This window comes from Falco naumanni, chromosome 1 (assembly GCF_017639655.2).
Source record: "Falco naumanni isolate bFalNau1 chromosome 1, bFalNau1.pat, whole genome shotgun sequence".
Lineage (NCBI taxonomy): Eukaryota > Metazoa > Chordata > Aves > Falconiformes > Falconidae > Falco > Falco naumanni.
The window spans coordinates 107,365,456-107,378,173 of NC_054054.1; the positions used below are offsets into that span (position 1 = coordinate 107,365,456).

At 37.5% G+C, this 12,718-nt stretch overlaps 1 long non-coding RNA gene across 2 annotated transcripts in view; it reads right to left on the minus strand.

The window, feature by feature from the left end:
• The window catches only part of LOC121098223, a 49,753-nt gene that overhangs the window by 9,640 nt on the left and 27,395 nt on the right, over positions 1-12,718 (minus strand). The window lies entirely within an intron of this gene.

A 12,718-nucleotide genomic window follows, 5' to 3' on the forward strand; every position in this document is an offset into this window, starting at 1 on the left:
TTTGATGATGCGTTCATTAGTGATGTTTAACGTTTAAACAAACATGCATGTTCGTTGTAACAGACACAGGGCTTAAATTTCCCTGACAGAAGAAACTAGGCTTGGGCTTTTTATATTTTAGCTGTTTTCCTGCTGATACTCTTCTCTGCACTTTAATCTAGCTGAACGGGCATTGAGCAGAGTGAGTTTGAGTAGATGATCCCCTGAGGTACCTTACAGCCTCAGCTTTCCTGTGACTCTGAACCTTTCCAATGGTATTTCTGCTATATAGATCTTGTTATGAATTGGAAACAATAGCTGTGAAAACCAGGCACCTTATAGCTCTGCTCTACAGACTCCCAACCATGGAGAAAAATGGTCTTTGACCATAGCAGGAGATCTGCTATAGGAAGCTACTGTCACCACACAACAAGTTGACAAAGCAAGGTTTGACAAAGATTGTTTCCAGTAGCTGGCCAGCCTCTTCACCAGCAAAGAATAACTAAAGCTGACAAAAGCTTCTCACAGAAATTTGTTTCACTCAGCCTCAGATAAAACCAATCCCAGACACAAATCTTTTCCTTCACTGTAAAACACATTCTACACTTCATAACTGACAGCTACCACAATATAAAATTCTGGCTACAACAGGAAAAAAATATTAAATCGGAGAGCATAAATATGTGAATGCAAAAAAGCTTAACGTAAAACATTTTCTTCAATGTCAAGACATTACTTCATGAAGTAAATAACTAAAAGGCCTCCAAGCGACATGGTCTTTGTTCAAAACTCTGCTTTCCTTTGCTGACATCTCTCTTGTTCTACGGAATCTGTAACACGATGTTCTGTTAGTCCCCCAAAATACTATAATATTATAAATTTAGTCCTACACTTGTTCAGTCAATCTGAAAAAGCTAAAATGCTGGAATGATTGAAAAAGTACATTACACATAGAGGTCTTTAGGAGGAAGTAAAATGTTGAGCTGTTGCCGTTACCGATGTTAATACAGATTTGCAGGGGTTTTATAAAACATAAATATATTTTAATATATCAATTCTCTTTTTTCTCTGAGGACAAAGTCAGCAATAATATAAAACAGTACTTCTAGTCCCTTAATGAATATTCTTTATCAGCTGTGCTTTAAACGTTGGAAGCAAACACCTATAAAAAGTTTAATTTGCATTACTGTTTTATGTACAAGAAAACAAAATGGTTTTTGTAACATGTTTAGTTTTACATCTCTTTCTTTAATGTGGTAATCCCCTTAGATCGGTTAATTATGTTTTATGTATCACTGAAATTTAATATTTTAAGAGGAGAAGAAACAAGCATGGTTTCAACCTCTTTATAGCTAGTTGCTCCCAAAAATGTAAGATTCCATTTCAGTAAAGCAGTTAATTTTTCACTAAGGAGAGAACGGACAAAATCCCTGTTAGAGGGGCATGAATCTCCCAAGAGGAATCTCTTGTGCTTCATAAGCTGCATGGTTGATGCGTGTCAAATGCAACATGAGTACAGGGGAAAAATGCAGGGCTTAAAATGATTACTATTTAATTTTAGCCTTTTTCTTGTTTCTAATTTTCATCTCTATTAAGAATTTTGTAACAGGATCAAGGATGTGTATATAATTCAATACACTTGCTTAAACGATACTTCCTCAATGAAACAGAGACTGTTTATTCAGGCTGTTTATTGCAAAACTGTTTCTGCATACACAGTTTTTTGATGTTTGCCATTTCTGTGAAATTCCTATCCTTTCTTTCAAGGGTGTTATTACCTCATGTTTTCTGGCAAAAGAGATTTCTGTTTTCTAAAGTCATTGAGGCCTTGCTATAAGTGAGAGGCAGGGAAAGCTACTTATTGTGTAATAGAACCAAATTTCTCCTAAAGAATCTGTGAACATCACATTTTCTAGTTTTTTGTCATTTATTTAATCTGGTTTTAATTATTTTTTAAAACATTTTGCTGTAAGATATTTTAATTAACCATAATTTGGGACAGAAATTATTAAAAGAGTATTTGTGGTCTCAGTTATCAGTATAGTAGACATGCTTACCCTAAAGTGTGAACTTGGTAGATGGATAGACACACAAACAGAAAGAATTCAGAATTTGTTAAGAAACAGAGGAAAGTAGCTACCCTATTTTGAATGCATAAATAGCTCTTGAAGGAGATTCTCTGTTGCTTCAGATATTCATTAAAGAGTCAAAATATTTAAGCAGGAGAAAGACTACTAACACGGTCTCCATTTCTTAGATACTTTATTGATTAAATACTTTTGAGATTTAAGCCCTGAAAAGGTGCACTTAAGCCCCTGAAAAGGGGTATGCATACCACAAATTTGTGCATTTTCTTTTCAGTGGTTTTGCTGAGCACAGGGACCATTAAATACTTAGTACTTGTTCAGTCAGATAATGGCCAAATGAAAAATCAATATAAAAGCACCTCACATTTCACAAGGCAGATGAACCTGGCTGAAAAGTTCATCCTAGATGAACAAATTACATTATTTTGCAAAAATTTTGCAGTGAGCTTTTGCCAAGCTGGCTTGAACAATGTGTTTTTAAACAGCCAGGAATGAGCAGAACTGAGGGAAGAAACTTGACTCTGTTTTGGTCTTCTTTTAGAAGAAACAGTTTTCACAAAGCTTGAAGAATTTTCCTGAAAGAGTTAAAATAGATGAAGAATTAAATAAAATTAACTTAAAAATCAAATAGCTGCTCTTGCCTCTTTTGCTTTTAACAATGAGGAAGTAGTGTTTATGAAGCAGAAATAGACTCTAGGAATAAATTAGGCATTAGGAAAACAGGTGGGTGTAGCAGAGGAGCGAGCACTTGGAAAGTGGGGAGGGTAAAGGGGAAGAACAGTCATTGGTCACTTTGCAGTAAAGTGGAGAGAAGGCTAATTGGGTGAACGAACTTTGATGCAACTTAGTCTGTCAGGTATGTCCATATTTACAGTTTTTAGAGACCCTTATGCTGGTGGTATCTTATAACTGTAAATAGGGACAGGTTTAATTGTGCCTATTCTCTCACAACTTCCCTCTTTTTCAGGGGAACTTCCTTTGTATTTATATTAACAGCAGACATTAACTTTTCCAAAGCTTACAATGAATCAACATAATCCTTCCTGGGAAGTTTAATGCCTTCACGCATGACTTCTTGTTTTGTTCACCATATTAGATTTAGTTTTCCTTCCCTCTCCCCGCTTCTTTCAGTCTTCCTAATTTCAAGTCACTTGTATCTCATCTTGTTCTCAGCAGTTATTCTTTCCTAAAGGATTAACGTATTTGTATGTTATTCATTCTGCAAAAAAATCTCAGGCCATATTTTCCTATAAGGTTCTTTAATCTCCAGACTGTCCCTCATTTATTCTTCAGTCTGTCTGTCTCTTGCTCCTCCTGGTATTCCAAAGACAATGCTTTAAATTACAAAACTAAGTTCTCAACTTGATGCTGGGGTGTGAATGACTTTGTAATTTTGGGGCAGGAAGACAAGAGTGTTGGGATAATCAGGCATTTGCCTTTTTATTTCTTCACCTAAATTTTTTCTTTCTCTCTTTTCCCTAACTAAAGTGCTTGCTTCTGCAGGTAGGTAGCTACAACTCTCTGGAAATATGTTACCTTTTAGACTGCAGGGAATTCATAGCATTGAAACACAAAACATTCTCTGGGTTTATGTGTGTAAAACAGAGTGCCACACAGCGCACATGATACTGAAATGCATCCATCCTGGGTGAAACCAAAGGCCCACCACCCAGCCCAGTATCCTATTTCCAGCAATGGACAAGACTTAATGCCTGGAGAAAAGCACAGAAACAGCCAACAATAGCTTGCAAGTCACAGACCTCTTAAGTCAGAGCTGTTGTCCATCTGTTTAATAAGCCACAACGGATTTTCCTTTCCATTAACCTGTCCAGCCATCCCTTGAATCCATACAAATTTTTACATCTACAGCACTCTGTGGTAGGGGCTTGCACAGGGCAGCTACACATTGGGTAATAAAGAATCATCACATTTTGCTAGTTTCTGGCATTCAATGCCAGTTCACCCTCTCCATACCACCTGTGATTTAATATATCTCTTCCATTTTTTTTCACCACCATCAATCATCTTTTTTCCAGACCAAAGCCCACTTAGTCATTCCACATATGGAAGCTGGTGCGGACCTTTGATCAGACTTGCAGCCCTTTCCTCAACCTATCCTGTACAACTGTCTCCTTTTCAAGATAGGGAGACCCAGAACTGCACGCTGTTCAAGACAGCAATGCATCATGGAAAAAACGTTTAGGCTTGTTCTGGTTTTCCCTCACAATTCTTAACATTTGATTTAACTTTTGTGATTGCTGTTATCATTGAGGTACTGTTTTCAAGGAACCATCCATCACCACTCTTTCCTGACTTTTAATGGTCTGCTAAGTGCCTTTATTTTTTATTTCTTTTTAAAGGAAGTTAGGATTTTTTTCGGTAAACAAGGTTTTTATGCTTCTCTTTAGGTTTATCTGTAAGGTTAAATGCCCCATCACTGAATCTCATAATGTCTTTTTGCTGTTCCTCCCAGTCAATCTTCATCATATCTATTCAGAATCTTCATCATATCTATTCAGCATAACAGTTATTATCTGCAAATTTTGTCATGTGCTTTTCACCTCTTTTCCCAGTTTTTTGGTGAATACATTAAGCAGTACAAAGTCTCAGCAGATCCCTAAAGATCACCCCCAGCACTGGTGACCTCCTTCCTCATGCAAACCAATTACTCAGCTTTACCTTTCATTTTCTATCTTTTAACCAAATATTTATTCATGCTAAGACCTTTTCTGTGAATAGTCAGGATTTCGGTGGATATTTAGTTCCCTTAAAACCTTGTGATGAAGCATCTTGTCAAGAGCTCTTTCTGGTAACCTTAGCAAATTATCAGGCCAATTTCCCCTGTATTCCTGTTTGAAATACTTTAACATGCAGCCAGTATTGATGGCTGCACATACAGAAACTACACTTAAGCTTTGTGGACAGAAAGGCTATTGCTAGGAGTTGAGGGTGGGTTCCCTCCAGAGAAATAAATATCATTCTCCATTACCTGTTCCTCCATCTTTACTACTTTATATGCAACATTTTTCATGCATGCCTAGGAATAGGTGTCAGCAGAATACATCATTTCAAATCAGCTGTGGTTCTGTGAGCTAGCTGAATTAGTTACTAGTTGCTAAGTAGATGCTGAAAGACCTTTGATCTCGAGAAGCCCAAGTACGAGCTTGAGTCTTGGGGGGGGGGTTGGGGGTTTTTTCTTTTCGAAGGTTTTTCCAAAAACAAAACGCTTGAACTAGTGCTGCATTACTTCTGACTGCATACAATTTCTTTTCTTCACTGAGAGTCTTAGAGGCCTGTGTAAACTACACTACATAACCCAGACTAAACACGTAAAACAAGTAGCAACTGCAGTTTGCACTGATTCAATGTAAAACTAACAGAAACTGTTCCAAACAAAACTGTAACTTAAACCAGCTTTGCCTGCTAACATTAAGAACTCAGAACAGTGATAACAGGTGAAATTCCCCTTTGTATATATGTATCGTAGTCAGACATTTCCAAAGCAAAAACTCCAAAACCACTTCAGTTAAACAGCCCCTGAACTTGGTTATCTGTCACTCTGCTCTTTCCCTACTTAACACATCACTGCTCAGTGAATCAGTCATTCAGAGTTTTTTGGGTTTTGTTTTAACATACTCAGCTTACGACTGTGCAAATAAGATTCCCAAATCCATTCCTCAGATCAAATAAAGGTAATTACAGAGCTTACTGTGGGCGATTCCCAGTGGGAGGGTGGGAGTGGCCACGGGTGGGGCTGCAAGGTGAATACTGTACATGCACAACAGAGAAAATGGGAATGTACCACACCCATCATAAAACATGCTGCCACAGCCAGCAACAGAAACCATTAGGGTGGATCATCATACACACCTTCTCATAAAGACAGAAAGATGGCATGAGATCCCAAGATGAACTCTCAAGTCACAGGGAGATGAGCATGACTCACAGAGAGAGAAAAGGAACGTAAAACAAATTATGCGACTACTGAAGGATCTATGCCATGTGTCCCCCACGTTCCCCCTATACGATGTTCCCCAAGGAGGATTATTAGCGTACGCCACTTTGCATACAGCTCTTAACCTACCAATAGGTAATTCATGGGAACAGTTTACTATTAATCACATTTATTACACCAGCACATAAGCAGCAAGGAACAGGGCCACAATGCATTACATGTTGCGTAGCTGACAGTTCCTGACCCATGTTACTCATATCATTCTGTGACTCTCACATTCTTTGAAACGTTAACCCATCTCATCTCTTAGCATTTGTCTTTAAAACCAATTGACGGTTGCCATTCAATTAAAATTTAATGGTGAACACTAAAAAAAGAGATTGTTTAGAAAATATTGTGGATAACCTGTAAATCACTTTGGAAACCAGTAACTAGAATAGTCATAGTAGAAGGGAATGGGACACACCAGAAGAGATCAAAAGAACTAATAACATGATAGACAGAAGTAAAGTGACTGTCATGGTTTAGCTCCAGCTGGCAACTATGTACTACACAGCCGCTTGCTCATGGACTTTCATTGCAGGGGGAGGAAAGGAAAGAGAACAGAAGAAGGAATACTTAGAAGGAGACAACCTACGTAATTATAGCAGAAAGGAGGAAAAAAAAAAAAAGGTTATGCGAAACAGGGCTATAAAACAGGTGAGAGTGAAGCACAGATGCAGGGACTGTGAGGGATACCTGGAGAAGAGCAAAATGGTAATTCCCTAATACATTCCTCCAGCTTTCAGCAATCTACAGTTCATGAATTTTTGAGCCAAAGAAGCTATCTCCTTATCTACCATTCAATGTAATGGCTATAGCTACTTTTTCTTTCCTTCTTCCTATGTTGGGTTTTTTTTCTGTCACATGATTGTACTGAAAGCTTTCCATTCTTGTTGCATCTATACATTGCCACTCCCCAGACCTGCTGCAGAGTAAAACTTTGAATTCAGCTCAAAGAATTCAGTTACATACTTGCTATGATCAACCCGTGAACAGACTATGCCGTTATCTCTTGTGCTGGTTTGACCTGTCAACCAAGCTGGTTATTCATGAAAGAATCACACAGTTTCTGTATCATATTAACTACTTCAACTCTTGGAACTGTGTCTGACTTCATGCTTAGATGTCTTGTGTAAAGCAATGAAATTTCATACTCCTCATTCAGGAAACAGCACAATCATTCATCCAGAAAACAGGACAGAGTATATGCAAAGGATAAGGTTTTGAAACATACCATCAGAGTTGCAAAGCTGGTAGGGAGAGCTAACATCTTTTTTTATTCAGTTAACTGGTGTAGTTGGAAAGATGTATTAGTGCTTATTATGATGAGGAAAAAGGTGTGGGGAAAACCAAGGCCAAATGACAAGCTCATTTACCTTAGCTAAATTTTTGCATGCTTGATTTCTGTTCAATGCTCAGTTCCCTTTCTGCTGAGCTAATTATATTGGTTCAACACCAAAGTGAGGGACTTTTCCCTGTCAAGGACTTCCCAAATGATGGGTCTGCCCAGTCTACAAGAAATACAAAAGTTCTTACAGTGTTGTTATCTCAGCCATACTGCATGAATTTCTGCCATGTTTTCTATTTATGCATAAATGAATACTTTAGCATTAAAGATAAAATACATACCCAAAACAAACAGGATATGTAATGCAGCTGAGGAGAACCCCCACGATCTGCTTTTCTCTATTTTGAGTGAATTGCTGTGTACTTGGAGAATATCTGCTACGTAAACTCCATGGTTTGCTTACATCTTGGACACTACATGTAATTTTCATCCTCCCATCCCAGAAAGTTCAACTACAGGTTGTTCAGGGAAGGGCTGCAGGTATAACCAAAGGTCTGGAATGGCTTCAGAATGAGAAATTAGTAAGTAAGTTTTAGCCTGGAAAAGAGGAAAATACAACAAAAATGTAATAAATCAGAAACAAAAAGTCCTCTGCAGGGATAGTCACATCCCTCCTTCCTCACAGCTGGTATCAGAAGTAATAGATGCAGGATAAAATACAAGCAAAAAAGAACAGCTAAAATGTCCATGTAAGGATGGGAACCTGGACTAAAGACTACAGTGACAGTAACATTGCCTGTATATTTTACTGTGTTCAGCCATGCAAAGAAAAGTCCTGGATCTGCTTCTTAAAATACTTTTTCCATACAATAGATTTAGGACAAATGCCTTTTATTTTTTCTTCTTTTTTTGTTTGAAAAACATTTGTTTATACAGATAATTGTAGTATTTTATGATAATGCTCCTATAGTGGATTAAAAACATGCTGCAAACACTCCACTTTTCTCCCCACCTACCAGGAAGCACCTGGATATTTTAAAGCTCCTAACCAATCCTGCTTGAGTGCACATCTGGACTTGGTGGCAATTACCCTAAGTCTTTATATAGTACATCGTGATCACTTGGTATTCAGCCTTGCCTACAGGTAGCCCTTAATGAAAAGAAAGAAATCCTGATAATTCAGGAATGATCTCATAAAAAAATGGGACCTTTCTTTTATGTGAATTCAGTACCTTGATGTAGGTGACCTGAAATTTTGGTAGACTTCTTAATGGTCTGTGATACTGCAGATCACTGTGCTGCCTATTACTCTTAAATTTTTCAGAGAATTGCTAGTTCCAGGCTTCTGCTTCTTCTTCATCATTTTTCCATTTGTCATTACATCTTTTGCTATTTCATAATGCCACGCCACCGTGTTTCTAGCACCCAATTCCCTTTGGTAATATTTGTCTTAATTACTACTACATGTGGATGTTATCAATTTACTTTGAAATCTCTAATGAAAATAATAAATTACTTTAGAGTTAATCCTAAACCCTGAAGTACCCCACTAGACTGCTTGCCCTGTTCAGATTTATCAAATTAAGTTCATCATTATTCTAGTCGTGTCAGTTTACATAACAAGTCTCAAACCCACACAACCAGGTCTACTTAAGTAGAATCTACACTTCCACAGAGTTCTGAAAACCAACTACCTACATGTAAACTCATGCAGTGTTGTAGCATTCAGGTTAGTTATATCACTCAGAATAATTATTCCATAAGAATTGATTCACATGGAGAGATGTAACATCAGGCAAGCTGTAATGCAGCTGTAGCCAAACCCTCTTGCCTCCCTGACAGTTACTGTTAAGCGAGTAGCAAACACATCCCCTGTAATATGATGCAGAAAGGGTCTCATGGTCACAGACTTTCTTTGCCCATACTTGAGATAATTACTGCTCTGGCCCTGATGAATTAAGCTTATTTTTCATCTGCTCCCACTAAATATGCAAAAGTTATTTCCAGAGATAGCTAAATGTGGGCAGCAACCACTAGCTAACCAGGACAGAATTGAGCTCAGAACCCTTGAATAGGAAAGCAAAAATAGCATAGTTAAATTAAACAAAGACTGACAAACAGATCTAAATTCATAAGAGAAGAAAACACAGTCCTTAGAAGCTCTGTAAAAGCTATTCAAGTATCCTATAATCAAGGTCCAATACATACTATAAAGCAAGAAAGCAGTAAGAAATTGATGTGGCTAAACCAGCATTTACTGCTGTGCAGATTGAAATCTTGCTCCTGAAAATGTCTTCTAAAAATAGGGCAAGCCTTAGTGACAAGAATGTTAGAGATGAACAAAGCAATTACAGCTATCACCAGCCATGATCCAGCACAGCCTTTGGTGTCAATCTGTCAGGAAAGAGCTTAGAAAGGTCTTGCATTCATTGTAATCCACAAAATTTTCTGATTCTCATTAATAAATTTGTTTTCCTCTGAAAGTCTCCCATACAAATAATTACACTTAGAAATATTCCTCTATACATGGCAAGCACTAGTCACAAATTTTTGGTCACTTCTACAATATTTGGAACTTGGAATTATTAGGAGGCAGATTTCTAACTATAAACTGAGAAATGGAATTCTAAAACATCATGGCTTCTCTGATTCCTTTCTCATAAAAGACTCGGGGAAAAAAATCTTTCTTACTTTGGAAATCATCAGTGTGAATTGGAGAGGAAAAAGATGATTTAGTGTTTTGGGGAGGGGGCAGAGATGAGAGTAGATCACACAAGCAAGTGTCAAGCAGGGATCAGTGAGATGCCTAAGGCATGCACACAGAATGAATTATGGATTGGGGAACATCCAAACACACCTTCCTTTCATGAAAACTGATCTCAGCCCCAAGGGATGGAGATGGCATTTACAGTAACATACAGCGTTTAGAGCTTAGACGGCCCAGTGCCGAGTTCTGTTGAAGTGTATCACCGGCAAAACGCCCTCCAATATCCAAAAAAGACACAAAACCAAGAATTGTTTAAACTATGGATTGCTGCCACAGGACTCCAGTCATGCAGAGCTAATAGATCAGCTGCTGCTACCTTGCTTATCCAAACACTCAGCTGAGGTTACAGTTTCTCATTAATTTATTTTTTTAAAGATAGTTATCTTATCATAGGAGCCTAGGATTGTCACGCAACATTTACAAAAGTATGACATGGGCTGGGGAGAAATGGTTCCAGCTACATCTGGGATAATCAGATACCTTTTTCCAAATCCAAGCATCATTAAACAATGCTTTTTATCTTTATGATCTTTAACACTTCCTACATCTAGTCAACCCACAATTTCCTTAAGTTCTCTGTCTCCAAGGAACAGTTTATGGTAAATGATTTATTATAATCCTGATTATCAACAACCTTCACTGACTGTAATTTCTTCTCTCTTAAAGATTTGTCAGTAAGTAGCCTGATTTCTCTTTGCTAAAATCTGTATTAACAATGCAAAGTGGTTGATGGGGTTTTTTTGGTAATGTATTATTTCTACAAAATATAGAGTCTCTAAGGGACATTTTAGATACTGTAAATGAGATTTAAAAGAAAGCAAAGATTTTTCAGTATGCTAATTTGGCAGTTTCTACTTATCTATATGTATAGCCTGCAGTGATACATATCAGTGAAAGTCAAATTGCATATGGCTTTTTGAGCGAGAAGTTTAGATTCCAAGAAAAAAAGCCAGAAAGTCAGAAGTACATGGCCAGAGGTTTTTCTCTAACAGGAAGACATACCCACAGCATGCCATTTCTAGGATAAGGATAACTTGGAGAGGCAGTTGTTACTGAGCTCCTGAAGAATGGTGCCTATCTTAATGTGAAAACTGAGAACAGCACTGTGATCATAGACTTGGGATTTTTACCTGTATGGGAAATCCCTCTGAAACGAATCCTCAACAAAGGCATTAAATAAGCACCATTGAATGGAGTTTATCAGCTTGACGTTTTGGTACAAGGTTGCTTCTCATTTAATACCCAGTAAAACACTTCCACTATGCAGGGGTAAATTTTTATAATATGAAAATGGCAGTAAGACTTCTCCTTTCCTACCAGCCTCCATGAGACAGCAAAATGAAATTCATAAACAACCTGGGAAAAGTCTTGGATAGGAGGGACAATAATAATTGGCTTCTCATGGACCTTTTGTCCAAAATAACCACGATATAGTCACTTTGTTTTCAGATTGCCTTCAGTAAGCAGAGCCAGACCTTTCTGACCCGCTGAATTAACCCTTCTTTTTATCTGGTTCTGTCACAGATCCTAATGGTACACATGAGAACAGAAAAGCTTCAGGCATTACTATACTCTGCCATCAGAGCTTTTTGACTTAGCTGTTTTCTTATTTTCATTAATCTGATTTTCTTGCAAACAAGCCTCTCCTTTCTCTTCGTTTGTGATCATTTGTCAAATGTCTCTTGCAATGCAAAAGTCATTAGGCAAGAATCATAACTGTACACAAGCTTTTAATAAAATTCTAATGCTTAAGACCACAAATTAGGCAGCTGGGCTGAAAAACTGCAGTATAAAAGAGAGGTCAGACACAGCTTTGTATAACCTGAAGATAAGTGGGAAACCAGCACTAAGAAGGCAGACAGTGTGAAACATTTACAAACATACACACACATATATTTCCTTGTTGTCAGTTTTCCCACCTGCTTCTTTCAAGATGAGCATCAGTTAGAAGTATTTCTCCACATCAGCCTCCAGTTAAGCTACTGGGAGGAGAGTCTGTGCCTAAGACATTTCTGAACTTTATCTAACATCATTTTTTCCTGATATACTACTATAGGTCTTATACTTGATTTCCAAGCCCCATTGTGCTTTATCCCCTTGGGCAGTGCAGGCTTACTTATCATAAATATAGGTATCTCTTTGAACTATAAGGGCAAGAAAGGTTTTCTACATTTTTAGGTAATACATCTTTGTTAACCAAACCTAATAAACCCCTTAGTTATTTACCTAACAGCCATTCAAACACGTGGCAAAGACCTTGCAAATTAACTCTTGAAGTGGGTTTTTTTCCCCAACTTATATACCTGAAATCTAAACTATGAACACAAGACATCTTTACACAGGCACACACTTGGTGCAGCATTATGTGTGTGATATAAGAGAATGCAAGTTCTTCTTTTGTAGTTTTACTATATAGATACAGCGAACAAGGATTGGGGAAAAAAACATGGTAGAAAACAAAATACTAGCATATCAAATTTATTTCTCTGAATCCAAAGAAAGCTATCAGATATGTCTCATATATCCAAAGATCAAAGATCAGGAACTTGAGAGGAGATGTAACTAACAAAAATAGGTATGGAATGATGAAGTTATTTACA